The sequence below is a fragment of the Hypanus sabinus genome, chromosome 8, assembly GCF_030144855.1.
Source record: "Hypanus sabinus isolate sHypSab1 chromosome 8, sHypSab1.hap1, whole genome shotgun sequence".
In the NCBI taxonomy this organism is placed as follows: domain Eukaryota; kingdom Metazoa; phylum Chordata; class Chondrichthyes; order Myliobatiformes; family Dasyatidae; genus Hypanus; species Hypanus sabinus.
The window spans coordinates 129,747,877-129,766,682 of record NC_082713.1 but is presented as its reverse complement, the minus strand read 5'-3'; the positions used below and the strand labels follow the sequence as shown (position 1 = coordinate 129,766,682).

The window sequence follows — 18,806 nt, the reverse complement described above, 5'->3', positions numbered from 1 at the left end:
GAAATTAGATCCAGTTATATCTGGTCTGTCTTGTTTTGGCCTGTTGAGGACTCACTAATATAAGTCAATTGCTATGAAAATCTAGGAACACAAACATTACATATCGGATGACTACCAAACACGGTGCAATGACAATGACTGCCCTAGAGATTAAAGCAGCAATTGATAGAATGGGAATCAAGGGGAAGATGCTGGAGTAACACACTGAATAAAGGAGGGTGGTTCTGATTGCCAAAAGTCAATTATCCCAGATCCACAATTGCAGCAGTTTCCTCAACTCAGCTCTTCTCCAGTTGCTTTATCAACAACTCTCCTTCAAGCATAAGGTCAGACAGGTACTTCACTGTTAACTGCACAGTGTTCAATTTTATCTGCTGTTTTCTTGCCCACTGAGGAAGGAAACTAAGGTTCATTAGGCTAATTCCTCAGATTGAAGGCCTGTTGCATGCAAAGGGTTTAGGTTAACTAGACATGCATTCACTAGATTTTTGAAGAATGAGATGTAATCTTCTGCAATATTCTCTCTGGCTGGGAGGCCATGAAGCAGGGATCACATCTCAGAAAATGAGATAACATATTTGGGACTGAGATACGACGAGAAAAATTCTGAGGGGGTGAAGCTGTGGGATTCTGTGGCACAGAAGACAATGAAAGCCAAGCTGTTGTGTGGATTTAAGACAATAGGATTTCTTATCACAAAATAAATCAAAGGGTGCAGGAGAGAATGGGGAAAATAAGAGAATAAACAGCAGCCATGATTATACAGAATGCTAGAGCAGGTTTGGTAAGCTGAGTGGCCTACTCTCATATCTCTTTCTGAGTTTTCCTAAGTCACAGAAAATAACTGCCAGGTCAAATTTGCTCTGCCTGCAAATCCAAAGCTTTGGTTGAGGTCACAATTTACCTTTAATGGACTGTGTCATGGTAGTTCTCTGTAAATGCACCAATCAACATTTCAAATGGCAAATCAGTGTCAGTCAGGTTGTTGTATATTTGAGATCCCAGAAAGCCTAGTCAGGCAGAGGCAGCAGATGGTATTCAATAACAATCTGTTATGTTTGGTCACCATTTCCAAGACCATTTCTATTTTCCTTGCAGTAATTTAATTAAGTAAATTGCGATTTGTAGAAATAGAAATGTGTTTTTGAATCATTTTCCATGTACTCAGGAGTGCTGTTCTGCAACAAAACCATTTCACTGCCTGGATCATGGTACCATCTGAGCATTAAGTGTCTTGAAAAATCCCCAGCCTTTTGGTATTATTAATGCAAAAAGCTATGTGTACTGATAATCATGTCTATTTTATTCAAATTAGAAAGGAATGCACATTTTTTAACCTGAACTATTAACTCTTTCTCTCTTTCCATTGAGTGTTAAACCAAGCTGTTTGGCCAGATTCTTGCCTTTCTATGCAAGTTATGGAACTGGATTTGGGATCACTCTTTGCTTTGAATCATTGACTCTATTCCTCTCTCTACAGATGCTGTCTGACTGCTGAGTGCTTCCAGAATGTTGTGTCCTGTTGTCTGACCTGTTGAGCACTTTCAGCAACTTGGGAATCGAGACAAAGCACAGAAGGCATTGGACAGTGTGCTGGTTAACTGGATCAGTACATGAGAGTACTTGGCGGTTAGCATGGGTACAGTGGGCAGAAGGGCCTGTTTCTGTCCATAGCTGTATTTCTTTCTATGTTTTATTTTGGGTTTCTAACATTTGTGCTTTTTTTTTAAATTTTACTTTCATAGCAGAATTAGAATTCTATAGATTGAACTATTCAAAATATATTCGAAGCACTGTTCCCTCGAAGCCACGTGGATGAATGGTCAGCCAGTAACTGAAATGCTCCTGCACACAAAGTCTTTGTTGCTGCACAGCTCAAATAAAGACAAACGGAAAAAGCTTTACAAAGCGTGAAAGATTTTCTATGTTGTACTCTATTTCATTGTACCATTCAATTAACAAATAAAATCAAAAGTACTTGATTTTTCAATTTTCATTCTAAACATTCATAGTATGCATATTACAAGTAAAACATTTCACATGCCACACAGTTTTCAGGTCGAGTAAAAATTTCCTGGTCAGAGCAATGGTTGGTCCGCGCAGCTGTAAAAAAAAATTAGAGGGAACACGAGGAACATTGATTCACAGCAGCAAGCCAACTCTGACAGCTTCGAACTTTACACTGGAGCAACAGTCAGTAGTTTAACTGGCCTCCTGGACTCATTATCCCAGAACTAGCAAGACAATGAAGGCATTCACCAGGGATCTGAAATAAAAACACAACATTCTGGAAGCACTCAGCGGTCAAACAGCATCTGAAGAGAGAGGAATAGAAGCAATACTTCAAAGCAAAGAGTGATCCCAAATCCAGTTCCATGACTTGCATAGAAAGGCAAGAATCTGTGGCCAAACAGCTTGGCTCAGCACTCTTATCCTGAGGTAACTGAGACTTAGATGTGGGAATACAGTGGTGATTCAGAATATCTCAAGCCCTGTGGTCCGCCAATCTATTCCCCTTTCCCCTCCCAATAGCAATCGGAAACATCTATCACAACAGCAGAAGGAATCAATGGAAAATCATTCTGCATTTCTCGCTCTGTAAACACTGTAACCAAAGAAATCACAAACATAGATTCACCTACCCTCCGGACAGTGGAAGATATTACCACTGCCATATTAGGTTGTGGACATTTCCCCTCCTTCTTCATCCCTGGATCCAACCATCAAGAGCTAGAGCTAGTTATGAAACCATGGAAGAAATTAACCTAGTTATCACTTATTCTGTGAATTTCAGTGTTACATGGACAGAAAAACAGTTGTATCGCCGCTGATTAACTGGACAATGACAGCTTGCACTCATTCCTCAATCACACTTACTTAACTGTGCACAAAGAGAATAGCATGGCCCCTGTCACCAAATTATTCTGTAGTCCAAACAACGAAATGCCATTTTTATGCAGAAATTAACTAGTTGTATACAAATATTCATCCAATAGAAACTTAGTGCACTTCTGATTCCCATAATTTGCATATTTAAGTATCAAACATAATATACATTTCAAGTGTTGATAACTAATGAAATTAATGTATTGAAGGCCAATAATATGAGGTTAAAATAACTGTCCAATAGTAAGCATTGCCCTAGAATTCTTTGTTTGCATCTTTATCTGGTCTTGGTATGTTTGGTTCCCAGGATCCAACAAGTTGGCTGTACAAGAATTAGGCTTCCAAGGGCTGTGTTCATCCTGGGTGACTGCACTACGTCTGCACACCAACTCTGTCCACTTATCATCTTGACAGCTTGTTTACTGAAATTCAACACACAGAAAAGGCTGTACGATGTCTTTGTTTTCTGTTAGCACACCAATTTAACCTTTGCTTTGCAATAATTTCCACAGGTAAACATGGCAGGATGATTCAGTCACCCATTGGTACGTGCACTGGTTAAAGGTGAGAGCACATGGAATCTTTCCCTATCTACTCAACTTCCTCGCTACTTCTGAGGTTGGCCCCGGCCTTACCTCAGCTCATGAATGAACTGAAATCTTGGTGTAGCTACCTCTGATACATTGGACAAAGATCTACTGTGATCCTGAGATTGCACACAAGTGAGGTATGAATGCTTGTGGAACTGTCCCAAGGAGACTGGGGTGATGGTGGGGGAGCCCTCAGATGAGTGTAGTTAGTCCATGAGTGTAACCAGAGGCCACAGCTCAGACTCAATCTCTGCCCAGTATATCCAATGAGTGCACATTCCCTAACCCACCAGTACCTTTAATCTTATGGGTTGTGCCAAACCCTGGCACGTTCCAGGACTAACTGGCACAGAACTGGTTCAGCCTTTGAAGGACTATCGCAGAGAGGCATGCTGCATGGAAAGAGACCCTTCAGCCCACCAAATCTGTGCTATTAAGCACCCATTTAAACTAATCCTATTTTATTCCATCCCTACCTTCTACCACTCACCTACGCAATAGGGACAATTTAAGGCTCTACCAACTTGCGTGTCTTTGAGACATGCGAGAATGTTACACAGAGAATATGCAAATTCCACACAGCCAGCCAATCCCCAGGACAGGATTGAACCTAGGTCTGTGGAACAGTGAGACATCAGTATTATTAAAAGCACCACTGTGCTTTTCTACTACAGCCCATCAAGATGTATACCAACCCTGGAGATCATTCATTACTTCACAATGTTCCCCAAGGGAAGATCATGAAGAAGCACAAACAACAGTGCTGGAAACACTTGGCATGTCAGGCAGTCTCTGTGGAGAGAGAAACAGAGTTGATGCTTCAGGTCAATAACATTTTGTTTGAGCTGAAAAGTTAACACAGCTTCTCTCTGCACAGAGACATGAGGGACTGCTGACACTGAAATAATGATTAAAAATCAAACTACTGGAGGAACTGTGGATATTCAATATTCAGTGACGAGCCGAAATCCTGACGTCTCTCTGCCCACAAATGCTGATTGGTCTGCTGAGTTCCTCCAGCAGATTTTCAAAGTATTCTCAGCAAATTTTGTTTGTTTTTAAATTTTGATTTCCAGCATCTTTAATTTGTTTTTGCGCTTCCCTATCCGTGATTTGTCCATCTCAGCACATTTCTTTTTGAATCCTTTCACCACACCACCACCCCACCCTTCCTGGGATTGTTCCACAAGCACTCATACCTCACCGATGTGCAACTTCAGGATCACAGTGGCAAACCCTGCCTGATTACTACCTTCTTTATGTCCTGGAATTGTGATACCTTACTGCTCCAACCTAGCTAAGATCAAGACAAAGTAAAAAGGAATGTTGGATCCCACTAATTTGAAACAAAGCAGCCGCAGAAGAATACTTAATCATAAAACTAATACCACTGTGACATTCAAAATACATACTTCTTAAAATGCTGTAAGTGACTTTTTACAAATGCAAGTAATGTTATTATAACACAGCAACATCTTGAGGGCCCTGCACACACTAAATTCTCCCTGGAATCACTGACTGTTAAGTAAACACACAGACAACTAATATGTAACAACCCAATGTCACAAACAGTCATGAGATGAGTAAGCAGTCTGCTGTTGATGAACTTGCACTTGATGCACAAGGTACTGAGCATGAGGAACATTCTCCTGTTTCCTGTGGTGGTCCCTGCTGAGAAAATAATAACTTGGAAATCTGCTATTGGCCATGCTCCCACCGCACTCCTGAGTAACATCTTCTACTGTTTTAACAGGACATTCTAAATCGCAAACCAGTTCACTAACACAACCATCAAGAATAGTGCAATTTCTGCATCTGTTCTATCAGGTCTGAGCAGTGACAGGATGAAGTTGGGTGGTATAACCAGTGATTAGAGTGCAACCTCCCTCAGCCTTGGCTCAGAGGTAATATCCACACTTAAGACAGAAGCCCTAGACTCTAGTGCAGTATTGGGAAGAGCTGCATTGCTCGAAATGCCAATTTTTCAATGAGGTAATATGTTTGGAGGCCATTCTAGAAATCTACAGCTGTAATACTGTATATCCAACTGTAGGACTGAGAATAATGCTGTATATCCAACTGTAGGACTGAGAGCAAGCCTTACAGGTAGAAAATCCCAAAAATTGACAGCCCTCTCCTCATTGCAAGTCCTAAATGTCCAAGCTTTCCTTTATAGGGGCTAGTGGCTAACACAACACTTCACAGCGCCAGTGAACAGGGTTCAATTCCCCCCACTGTCTGTAGGAAGTTTGAATGTTCTCCCTGTGGGTTTCCTCCGGATGCTCCAGTTTCTTCCCATATTCCAAAGACGTATGAGATAGGGTTAGTAAGTGAGATGCTGGAGGCATGGCAACATTTGCCGGCTGCCCCCAGCGCACCCTTGGACTGTGCTGGTCATTGATGAAGATAGTGCATTTCACTGCGTGTTTCATTGTACATTTAACAAAGCTAATTTTTAAATCTTTAAAAAAATGGTATAATTGCATCCCTAACTTTGAACCCTTCATCTTGGGCAACCAGTTCCTCTGCATATACCCTACCATAAACCCTCTGAATCTGGCATAGCCCAATAAAATTACCTCCCATTTTACTAAACTTCTATGTGTAATGAGTCCAATTCTAATCTTTGCACATTCAGCAGTTACCTCACCCATAACAGGATACATGATTTTGCTTTCCCCACTGCACAAAACTGAAATAATGGGATCATCTTCACTTACTTAACCCAACCCTCCACCACTACATACATATCATCTAGCATCACTTTACGTACACACAATCAGTCTAGCATTTAAAAGCTGTACATTATGTTTTACAGGATTGCTTTTATACTGTACTTAAACTCAGTGGCCACTTTATTAGATACATTTGCTCATTAAAGCAAATATCCAATTAGCCAATCACAAGGCAGAAATGGATGCATAAAAGCATTGCAGATACGGTCAAGAGGTTCAGTTGTTGTTGTTCAGAACAAACATCAGAATGGGGAAGAAATGTGATCGAAGTGACTTTGACCGTGGAATGACTGTTGGTGCCAGATGGGGTGGTTTTGAATGTCTCAGAAAATAATCTCCTGGGATCTTCATGCACAACAGTGTCCAGAGCTTACACAGAGAATGGCATGGAAACCAGAGAAGCATCTAGTGAGCGGCAGTTCTGTGAGGGAAGACACCTTGCGAATGAGAGAGGTTGGAGGAGGATGGCCAAACTGGTTCAAGCCGATGGGAAGGCAAGAGTAACCTAAATAACCACGTTACAACTGTGTGCAGAAGAGCATCACTGAATACACAACATGCCGAACCTTGAAGAGGATGTTCTACAGCAGCAGGACCACTAACATACTCAGTGGCCACTTTAGGTATAGGCGGTACCTAATAAAATAGCCACAGAGTGTATATTTATTGAGATTTTTTAAAATTGTGTTCTTTATGCTTATTGTGTTTTTTAATGCTGCATCAGATCAGGAAGAGTAATCATTTTGTTCTCCTTCACACTTGGTGTACGGAACATTATAATAAACAATCTTGATTTGAACTGGTCCATTATATATAGCTCACGGTGATTTTTAGTGGAATCTAGCTGCTGTTAGTTAATACACTGATGAAGCTGCAAAAAATACAGCTTATTGATTGTCAAGTACCTTGAGGCATAGTGACCTCATGAAAAGCATTACATAGTTGCAAGTTCCTTCTTTTTAGTTTATTAAAATCCATTAGCAAAAAACAGCTGAAGGTAGCATCTGAGGAGGCAAAGGGACACGCAGTATTTTGGTTGAGAGCCTGCATCAAAACAGACTTTCTCTCCGGATACCAGCATCTGCAGTCTCACATCTGTTAGTAATCCTGGTTATTCATGTTGGGCATCCACAGTTGGCACAGACCCTGTGGGCCAAAAGGCCTGTTCCTGTGCTCTACCCAGAGTCCAGATCTTGTTTTTGTGCACATGGTTATTCAGGGAGATGCCTGAAGTTTAATTAATGCAGAATGTACTCCAATTTTGCCCAGAAGCAAACTAGGTGGAACAAAAATGAAGACCCGCTGAGGATATCTGCACCCCATCTCAATGAAGTGCAAATGGTGGGTAACAATATTGGTGAAGCAAAATCATTCATGAACCTCATCTGCAACTTGTAGAAGCAGCAGGGTGAAAATTCAATTAGAACCTCAGTTATTCCTCCATGAAAGAAACCACTCAACATAAACTTGAAAGTCCAAATCACCGCAATGCTAGAAATTTGAAATGAAGACAGAAAACATCAAACATTCAGCAACTCAGGCAGCATCTGTGGAAAGAAAATCAGATTTAATGTTTCAGGTCTGATGAAAGATCTTGGATCTGAAACATTTATTCTGCTTCTCTCACTACAGATCCTGCCAGACCCGCAGAATCTTTTATTTCTAAAATGCTGATACTGGAAATCTTGAGCAACACACACACAAAATGCTGAAAGAACTCAGCAAGTCAGGTAGCATTTGTGGAGAGGAATAAACTGTCAATGTTTCAGGTTAAGGTCCCTCATCAGGACTGGAAAGGAAGGGGGCAGAAACCAGAATAAGGTGGTGGGGAGAAGGGAAGTGAAGGAGCACAAGCTGACAAGTATGAAGGTGAGAGGGGTTAAGGTGGATGAGATAAGGGGCTGAAGGAAGAGGACAGATGAGCATCAAAGATAGGGAAGGAGGAGAGCCAGAGGCAGATAATGGGCATTAGACAAATCTGAGATCCCAGAGCTGCTGGCCGCTCAACAACAGCATCCTGGGGCAAGAAGCTGCATGCACTTATCCACATGTCTCTCTCATGTTTGCTGCAGAGAGATCATTACTGACATAGAGGTCCATTATAAAGTGTGGAGCTGACCATAATGACAAGGACCAGGTAACTGCTTTGGACACATTGCCTTGAATGATGCCCTGGTTAATCACACCAGAGACCCACCATCAGTGATCTATCATGGGATTAGAACTAACCTCTTGGTAAACTACAGTGGAGGCTAACCTCAAATTTCATAGGTCTTGGATTACCCTTACCACAGAGACACACTCACACTGGTTTCACACAGCAGTATCTGCCAGGACCATTCCACCCAGGATCAAAAAACCGAGGAAGGACAACACTGTCCATCAACACTTGATTTGATTTTCTAAGAGTCTGTATCTTCACAAAGTGTGAACAGTTTAGTAATGAAAACAAAACAGATTACACATTGCCATGCAGAACATACACTCAGGGGCTCCTTTAACAGGTAACCAGCTAATTAATGAAAATATCTAATCAGTCAATCATGTGACGGCAACTCTATGCATTGCTCCAGTTTCCTCCCACAGCCCAAAGACATATCTGCTGGTGGGTTAATTGGTCATTGTAAATTGTCTTGTGATTAGACTTGGGTTAACGAGATGGGTTGCTGGGTGGCACAAGGCATGTTGGGCCGAAAGAGCCTGTTCTGTACAGCAACTCTAAATAAATAATTAACATGGTCAAGTGGTTTAGTAGTTGTTCAGACCAAACATCACAAAGGGGAAGAAATGTGATCGAAGTTGACTTTTACCATGGAATGATTGTTGACACCAAATGGGGTGGTGTGAGCATCTCAGAGACTACTGATCTCCTGGGATTTTCACACACAACAATCTCCAGAGTTTACAGAGAATGGTGTGAAAAACAAAAAAAAAAATCCAGTGAGTGGCAGTTCTGTGGGTGGAAATGCCTTGTTAACGGGAGAAGTCAGAGGAGAATGGCCAGAATGATACGAGCCAACAGGAAGGCAAAAGTAACTCAAATAACCAGTTAAAACAGTGGTGTGTAAAGCACAACATGTAGCCCATCCACTGCAAGGTTCAGCAGCAGCAGAAGATCACATCAGGTTCCATTCCTTATACCAAATCAAGTGGCCATTTCCAGAAAGGAAATTGGGCAGATGCGAACAGCAAGCTCCTATATGTGCAGCGTAACACCGGACTGGAAACACCATGAGGACTTGCGATCTATCCCTTACACTAATGGAACACCTGTGCTTATTTTCATTTGGTGCACTACATAAGTCCTGTTAGTTTTGATCCCTCTTGCAGTCCCACTAAACTAAGATACCATCTCCCTGAAGAACAGTGCCACGTACACTTTGGAATTTATCCAAGGCCAAATACATGCAATAATAGATTCTTCCTCATTATGTTTAAATTTTAAATAATTTATACAGCATTAAATGAAATTATTTCTGATTCTTTTCATTTTTCTTTCCCTCCTACCACCCTCTCAAAGCCACACGTGAACACTGACTGACTTCACAGATCTTCCAGCTGACAGTGTTCCAGCTGTGGTCTGAGGCAACACATGCCTGACATTCTAAAAGATGTGGATCCTACTTCCAGCCCGGCAAACAGGTACAGTTCCCTGTCCTAAACTGGAACCTTTCTGATTCACCTCTGGCCAGCAGAAGAGCAGAATTTCAGGACACAGGATTCAAATGCAGATCATAATGAAAAAAATTATAACCAAAGATCATAATGAAAAAATACTTTTGATCCTGTACTCATTTGTGCCAGGCAATTAACACACATCCATTTTTAATACAATCACTATGGCTACCTGTTACATTTTGAATCCGAGTCAGCTTTATCCTACAGAAGGATAAATCTATTCTACCAATGTAACAATCTCCCATTCCCTCATGATCTCACACCCCAATGCTCAGTGCAGTGGGATCATACCAAGTGAACAGTCTGTCCTTCCTGATTCATAAAGGAGAAATTGTCCATCCTACCATCTAGTCAGCAATTGAATTCTCACAAAAAGCTGGAGGAACTCAGCAGGTTTGGCAGTGCATATGGAAAGGAATAAACAGCTGATTAACAGGACTGGAAAGGAAGGATTAAGAAACCAAAATAAGGTGGTGGGTGAGGAAAAGGAGTACGTACAAGCTATAAGGTGATAAGTGAAACCAGGTGAGGAGGAAGGTAGGTGGGTGGGATTTGACAGGAGAGGAGAGTGGATCATGGGAGAAAGGAAAGGAGGAGGGGCACCAGAGGGAGGTGCTAGGCAGGTGCAGCCCCTTACTCCTCAAGAGATTCAGCAGATGCTGGAAATCCAGAGCAACACACACAAAATGCTGCAGGAACTCAGCAGGTCAGGGAGAATCCATGGAGAGGAACAAACAATGAAGAAGTTCTCATGGAAGGTCTGGGCCTAAAGCATCATTATTCCTTCCTTTTCTATTTCACTGTTGCTCTGGATTTTGTAGAATCTCTTGTGTTGATGAGTAACCGGATGCAGTTCTCAGAAGTGAAAGGTTTCTTCCTAACCATCCACAACCATAGCGCTCAGTATCAAACACCATGTTAAATTTACAGTCACTTTTATGCAGCCATTCAGCTGACCAATTCCATGCTGGCTCCAAACTGAATAACCCCCATCAGCCTACTTTCCTTCCATTTCCTCTGCAGCCCTCAAACACATTCTGTCCCACCTTGCCATCAACTCCCTTTATTTACAGGACAGAATTAGACTACCAGCACTTTTTTCAGAAGATGGGAAGCCATGGCATTTGGGCAAATCCCAGATTGTGACAGGAAATTCATGCAAATTCCACCCTGACTGCAAGAGGTCAGGATCGAACCTAGGTCTCTAGGTTTATGAGGCAGTGACCGTAACTGCTGCATCACTGTAACACCTGAACACAGGCAAACCCCAGGCTACAACAGGATTCCATTCCTGATGACTCTTTGTCATATGAACTGTTCACAAGTCAAAAAATGAACAAAAACAGTGTAGGAGAGAATCAAAGAAATAGAGGTGACAGGAGAGCGCACAAGTGTGGGAAGAGCAGTCACCAGCTGGCCTCAGTGAGTGGGTGAGTGAGTGAGTGAGTGAGTGAGTGAATAGGCTGATCAGTGCTCGGAGCTGCACTCAACCCAGCTCGCGACTGCTGTGGTTTGGGAGAAGGGAAGGCACTGGGTCAAGCCCCATTCCCGCAGCACAAACTGCCTGCAGATCCATCCCACCAGTCTCCCAAATGTTTGTTACATGGATGGGGTGTCCACAAGCTAGACATTAATAACACAGAGAGAATCTGCGTAGTAATGCATTTTAGTCTTTTTTCCTGCCATTACCGAGTCAATGAAAATACCAGGAGGATTCTCACTTTCATTTCGTGTTTGGCAAGCCTTTTTACCAAGTTGTGAATACAAGTTTAAATACTATTACAATAAACACAAATATCAGTTTGTAACTGGCTGCCACTGGAATGCATTGGGATCAAATGTCAACCTTAAGTAATCCTTTAATGGATCTAAATTCTAAAAGAAAATGCTTGATATAAATGGACTAAATTTCAGTCCATCAATAAAATCTACTGTACGATTGCTAAAATAATCTTAGGTTATCATAATTTCATTACACTTAGGGGTTTGCTATTTTTTGCTAAGTAAACTTCTGGATAAAAATTCCCAAAAAAGTAATAAATCTTCAATCAATCATTAATTAGGTATCTGAATGTGCAAGAAATTCCAACAATAATGTGCAGAAGTTCATTTGAATTCCAGACAATGCTAATTTAAGCACAATCACAAAATGGGAATGTACAGATAAGATCAATTAATTGTGTTCCTATCATATAATAAGTTTTCTTCCATTGCAATTATTCATATTATTGCTGCTCACTTGCTTTGCATTATGTATTATTTTCTGTATGCAATTTCAAGAGGCTGTGTTTCTTTGTAAATTTCTCTCTTATTCTATCCAACAGAGTTTTGGGTCCCCACTATAGAAAGGATACAAAAGCAAGGCAAAATGCAGCATTAACTCACTGGGGAATTACAGTTGTGAAGACAGATTCCATTAAAGCTGAGAAGTGTAAGTGGAAACTTGATTGAGGTCTTTGAGGTTATGAAGCCTTTTGCAATGTAAATTATAATAAGATTGCTTCCAAGAGTTCTTAAACAAGATAAAATAAGATAGCCCCAAAATGAATTGAAGGGCGGTGAGAAAAAAAGCTTCATTACATTGAGGGCAGTTGGAACGTGAAATTCTCTATCACAGACCATTGTTGATGCATAGTCTGAATACTCTTCTAAAGAATGAGACTGCAGCTTGAAGAAGAGGAGTTGTGGGAGTAAACTGCTTGACATATGGAGAAAAGCACCAGCGATCAAGTGATGAATTAACTGGCCTTTTTTCTGTGGAATAACATTGCAGGATTTTAAAGCTGGAAACCTGCTTGCCTTCAACGCTTCCAAGCATCCTCGTCATGTTCCAATCTCAACTTGTTGAATTGTGCTTGTCTCTACTTCTTTTCCATGTACATCTTCCTCCTGCAATGGTCAGATGTTTCAATGCCCCAGTTTACCTCAGTTCCTCTCAGAGCCCTTGGTGCCAGAGACCACCAGCTCCATTGGTTTTGGTTTTAATTTCACCTCTGAGGGAAATAGGTCTTCAGGAATATTTACCTGCACAATGCAACAACATCGGAGTGCAGTGCCCTGACACCACAATGTGGTACCCTCAAATAAAGTAGAACACACAAAGCAAAATAAAAACTGTTTGCTGGACTTCAGTCCCGATGAAGGTTCTTAGCCTGTAATGTCGATTGTTTGTTCCCTTCTCTCGGTGCAGCCTGACCTGCTGAGTTCCTTCAGTATTTTCAGTGTATTGCTGAACATACTTTTCCTGAAACCAATTCAATTAAAGCATTGAGATGTCTAACTGGATCTGCACAGTGACATTTAAAGCATTGTAACCGCAACTTCAGACAGAGAATTGAAACTGTTCCTTTACCAAAAATGACTGTCGACAACTGAAAAAAAAAGATTGCTTTGACATAAATTTTGAAGCTAAACATCCAAGATCAGCTTAATTATGAGGCTGCCCCATCTACAGCCCACTGCCAGACTAGTTTTCCTAGTGTTATCTGACACTGGGTGACAACTGCCTCCATATTATATCCTTACAGATTCCTGGAAGATCAGGACTAATAACACTGAGGACAAATGACATCTAGAACTGGGTCGTGCAGCAATGCATCACATGCCCCTCTGGTTGCACTGTCAGGTCTCCTGCAATTTAGTTTCTAAGTATTACTTAAGACACCAATCCACTTATGAGGTTCACTTTGTGGTTCTGAAATGCACTGGTCCAAGGGGTAATAAACCTTTCAATGCGGCCCTGGAAAAGTCAATCCACAGAGGGCTGTGGGGAGGGAAAAAAAGAGGGGTATAAGACAGACTGGAAAGCCCTTACACAGAGTCAGCATGGGTATAATTCAGATTGTAAATGGCGTCATTCTGTGCTAAGTGAATCTACAATACATTGGAAAACCTGTTGTGTTTGAAAACCAGGGCACTCACATTTTCCAGCCATTTGACATCATCCACGTACAGAGACATATGGAAACTCTGATCATACAAACCATGCCCTGGAGGCATGGTCATTTCCAATCTTCCCTGGTGCCAAGACCTAATGATCCAAACCTGGTACATTGAACACACCGACGCTTACAAAATGGCCACAATCAAAACTATAAACCCTTCCTGCAGTTACTGACAACTGAAACTAAAATAAAATCAAACCCGTATTTTTCACATTTAACATTATGGGCACAGAAAACAAAGTCAATATGGGTGTGGGTGGTTGGGGTGGAAGGTTGTGCAGAGACACCTCTGGCGAGGCACCAGTTCCGAGCTGATCACCCACAGGAGTCACACTAGTCACCTCTCTCTTCCTACGCCCCTTGGCATAAGCCATTGAACAATGACTCCCTCCACCCCCCGATCATTCCACCTGTTCTACCATGTTTCAATGCAAAGAAAGGCAGCTCAGCTGATAATGTTGTGCTCGGTACTGGCGGCGCGTCGGCACAGTGGAATCGGCGCGATGACAGCAGCAGTAATCAGACCCTTGGGCAAGTCATCGACCACTGCTTCTCCCGTGTCCATTTTTCTCTGGGACCTTGAACAGTATTTGAGGCGATCGATTCCAGTAAATCCGTTCCCTGATCACCATCAGGAGGAAGGTCTCACAAACTTTCTCATGCAGACAGTGGGTTCGTGTGTGCGTGTTTTCAATTAACTTGATCAATTCACTTCGACCGGCTGAAGGGAGAGTTAGATTAACGGGGAAACTCTCCTTCATTCTGGGAAAGGTGAGGGCAGTTGTAAGCTGAAACTGGCGCTGAAATGTGCAACTATGGGGGATAACAGTTCTAGTAGTTGGAAGGGCGTTCGGTGACTCTTCTATACCCCTGCCCCTTCTCTCTCCCCTCGAATCTACAGTTGCCGCCTGCCGCTGCGTTTTCACCGCACCTTCGCCCAACACCGCTTCGTGCACAGAATGCGTGTGCATCTGGGTGTACACACCCCAACGAAAATAATCAGCGTCTCCTGCGGGAGCACTTCTGCATACAAATCAAAAGACTAGAAGGGCGAAGGTAATAACAACGGAATAACATTCCTTCAATCTATTTTATGCTGTGCCGCTTTTCAATGTATAAAAAGAACGAGCGCGCGCACTCAAGCGATTAAGCGGAGCGTAATGATTGAAGACGACTGCGACGCGATAGATAGAATTTTTTTCTCTTTTAAGCACTCCGTATCTTTTGCAGACGAGAGCTCCTTGGTACTGTCCACGCCGGAAAATATCACGTTTGCGCTGACCTACAGGGCGCAATCCCTTTTTTAAAAATATATTATCTCCACTGAGATTTCCATTACAAAGTGTCGCCGTCAGCGGTTGCCATGGGATTTATACGAAAATATCCAGCCGGTGCAGAGTTGTCTGCGGAATTTGCTTTCCCCCATCTCCAAATATCTATTGCAAGAATATTAAAACAAGCAAAGAGCACAAACACGAATCGCGATCCATTAGTAAGATAGATGCTCACTCACCAGGGTCGATGGACCAGCTGTTTTCTTGCTAAGGAATACGCAGAAGTCAATTCAGAACCGCAATTTCTAGGCAGGAGAGAGAGAGAGAGAGAGACGCAGTTGGGAATGCTTTAAGAAGAAGCTTCGGCGCAAACTCGGGGAGTGAAAGCGGAATGGGCTGCCTTGTTTTGCCCGCAGCCCGGTTGCCGCTGCGGTTCTATCTGGCGCCGCGCTCCCTCACCGCAGCGACTCCAGCGGCCGGGCTGCCCCCACCGAGCAGTCTGCCTTCCACTCTCGCCCGCGAGAGTCCCACTGCCATTCCGAGGGGGCGGGATTAAACCGACCTGGCAATGAAATGTGAAGTTCGACCTGCAGGGACCAGTGGGTGGACAGCTCCCTGTTCTCCGCGCCGGAGAACTGTCCGCCAATCCGAAATATGCATCACACTCTTTCAAGTTTTTTTCATCCAGTTCTTTTTCAAACATAGAATTTGTTCCCACCATTCCAGCAGCCATTTTTGGATCACACACTTGTTTTTTTTAAAAAAGGAAACCCGTACCTTACCTTCTATTTTTCCCATTCCACCGAGTATTGGACTGTCGTAAGTTGCCTCGCCCATGTGATCCGCCTCAGCACCGGCGACCTCATCTTCCGCTGCCCAGTCCCTCATTCTTGGATGCCCATCATTATCCCCTTTGCTCATCCATGCCGGTCACTGCCCCGCAGGTCCAGAGACGAGAGTTCGACCCCGACCTTTGTCATTGTCTGGCTGGAGTTTGCACGTTCTCCCTTTGACCATCCGATTTCTTCCCTCATCCCAAAGTCGTGCCGGGGAGGGGGCGGTGTAGGTTAACTGACCGCTGTGAATTGCCCCGGTGTGGAGGTGAGTGATTGTACTTGGGGAATTGGATGGGAATGTGGAGAGTATAAAATGGGATTGGTGTGGATGGGCAAAAACTGGCCGGGCTCGAGGGCCTAATAAACCTTAAAACATATGGGCAGCATTAGGCCATTCGGCCCATTAAGTCTTCACTAGCATCCAATAATGACTGATTTATTTTTCCTCTCGACCCCATCCTCATACTTTCTCCCCGTAACATTTGACTTGACCTCCACAACTATCATCTGTAGCAATGAATTCCGCAGATTCATCTCCCTATGGCTAAAGAAATTCCTTCTCATCTGTTCTATAGGGATGACCTTCTATTCTGAGGCTGTGCCCTGTGGTTCTAGACTCCCTCACTATTGGAAACATCCTCTCCACATCACCTTTCAATATTCGGCAAGTTTCAATGAAATCTCCCCCCCCCCTCCACCCCACTCGTTCTAAACATCATCAGCTCTGTCTAAAAAATTCCTCCAACACCGCCTCCTTCCCTATTCTGTTCTAAGTAGATGCCCTTTGATTCTGATGCTATGCTGACTGGATCACTCAAGGGCAATACTCCAAACCAGCCATTTCCAACAGGTTTCCGTTTATTGGTTCTGATCACCCCTCCGGTCAATGTTGTACCTTACACCATAGGGTGCACCTTGCTACAAACTCTACTTAAAAGACACGTTGAGGCTGATCAGAAATTTAATCTCAGTTCATCAATCAGATCATGGGATGGATTTACTTTGCTTTGCCTGTAGGCACCAGCCCCAAGGCAGTGTGGGAGTTGCTTCCTCCCATGTTAACCTGCCTGGTTAGAAATGAGAGGCACCGCACAGAAACAGGCCCTTTGGCCCCGCCACGTCCATGCAAACCATCATACCTAAAAATACTGATCCAACGTCCTTGCTTTTGGTCCAAAACCTTCTATGCCTTTGCCAATTCAAGTGCTTGTCTGTGTTTCCTAAATGTTTTGATGGTATCTGCCTTCACCATCTCCTCAGGCAGTACCATTCCAGGTTCTGAACAACCTCTGTGTAAAAACAAAATCCTCTCAGAACACCTCACTTCTCCCCTAAATCCTATTGCCGGTATTATCCCATCTATGCCTTCTAATATTCTATCTACCTCTATCAGGTCTCCTCTCAGCTTCCTGTGCTTCCTGGAAAATGACCCCAGCCCATAAAGTCTCTTCTTATTAGTGAAAAAAAATTGGGAAGCTTTCCAGATTGTTACAAGAAATCCTCTTCCATCTCTCCACCAGAGACTACAAGCACCTCCACTGCCTCACCACCTCCCAGTAGATTTGTCGCCCCTCCACTCCATTTATATTCCTGCTTCTGTTCACTGGCAAGGTGCACAGATAGTGTCTTAAGCTTATACAAGACAGAAGAATAGCACTCAGTCCATTAGCTCCATGCTAGCTCCCAGGGAAGTGACCCCATCAGTCCCACTTCCCCTCTCACTGTGCCCCTGTAATGAATGCTTCCGCACACCTGTGCAGGGTTCCAGAGTAGAGAAGTCTAAAGATTTCTTCAGATATTTCTTTAGGCTAAAGATAAAGGGCTCAGATTTAAGGTAAAAGGAGAAAGATTTATACGGAATCTCTAATTAACCATCACAAAAAGAGTGGCGGGAATATGAACCAAACTGCCAGTGGAATTGGTAGAGGTGGGTACAATTACAACGTCTAAAAGACACTTATACTGGTACATGGCTAGGAAAGAATTAGGCCAAATAAGGGGAAACAGGACTGGCTGAAGTAGGCAGCTTGGTTGGCATGGATGAGTCGGACTGACAGGCCTGCTTCCCTGTCATATAACTCTAACTCTTCAATTCTTTTCACCTTAATTTAGTCTAAAGGGTGACTTACCACATCCAATTAAGTTTCCATCATTTCTTTTGAATGTGGAAAGCTGGGTACCTAAAGGAAATTTGGGAGGTCACACAAAGAAAGTACAAAGTCCACACAAATAGCACCCAGGGTGTGGATTGAACCCAAGACTCTGGAGCTATGAGGTACAAGCTGCTGTGCCACTGTGCCGTGCTTTTGGTTCCATGATGTGACAATGAATGAAGGGCACTGCATGTTCCGGTCGAGACTCTGTGTGATCCTTTCTCTGGGTACCCAAATGTGTTCAACCTCAGACACTTCCAAGTGACTGAACAATATTCCTGCCCCACTGCTGTTCTAAACACAAACTCCAGTCCTACTAACATCTATAATTGAACAGCTCTCTTCCACAGGTCCTAAATTTGAATCCAGTTAAAGGTAACACAGTGGTGCAGCTTGTAGACTCGCTCCTCACAGCTCAGAGATGCAGCAACAATCCTGACCTCAGATACTGTCTGTGTGGAGTTTGCACATTTTCCCTGTGATCATGTGGGTTTTCCCCTGGATGCTCAGATTTCCTCCCACATTACAAAGACACGTGGGTCAGAAAGTTAATTAGCTGGTGTAAATTGTCCTTAGTGAGTGGTACAATGTGGAGGGAGGGAAGATTGGAAGGGGCAGCAGGCAGAGTTGAAGAGGACGTGGAGAGAATGATAAGGAAAGGATTAAAGTAGAATTTGTGGAAAATGGGTCATTTATAGTTGGTGAGCACT

At 43.0% G+C, this 18,806-nt stretch overlaps 1 protein-coding gene across 1 annotated transcript in view; it reads right to left on the bottom strand.

Annotated features, from left to right (window-relative positions):
* The window catches only part of nrcama (neuronal cell adhesion molecule a), a 430,696-nt gene extending 415,052 nt beyond the window's left edge, over positions 1 to 15,644 (bottom strand). The window contains exon 1 of the mRNA XM_059977833.1: positions 15,347 to 15,644. The gene's annotated coding sequence lies outside the window, so the exon portion shown is untranslated. The remainder of the gene's footprint in view (positions 1 to 15,346) is intronic.
* Between the last annotated feature and the right edge of the window lie 3,162 nt (positions 15,645 to 18,806).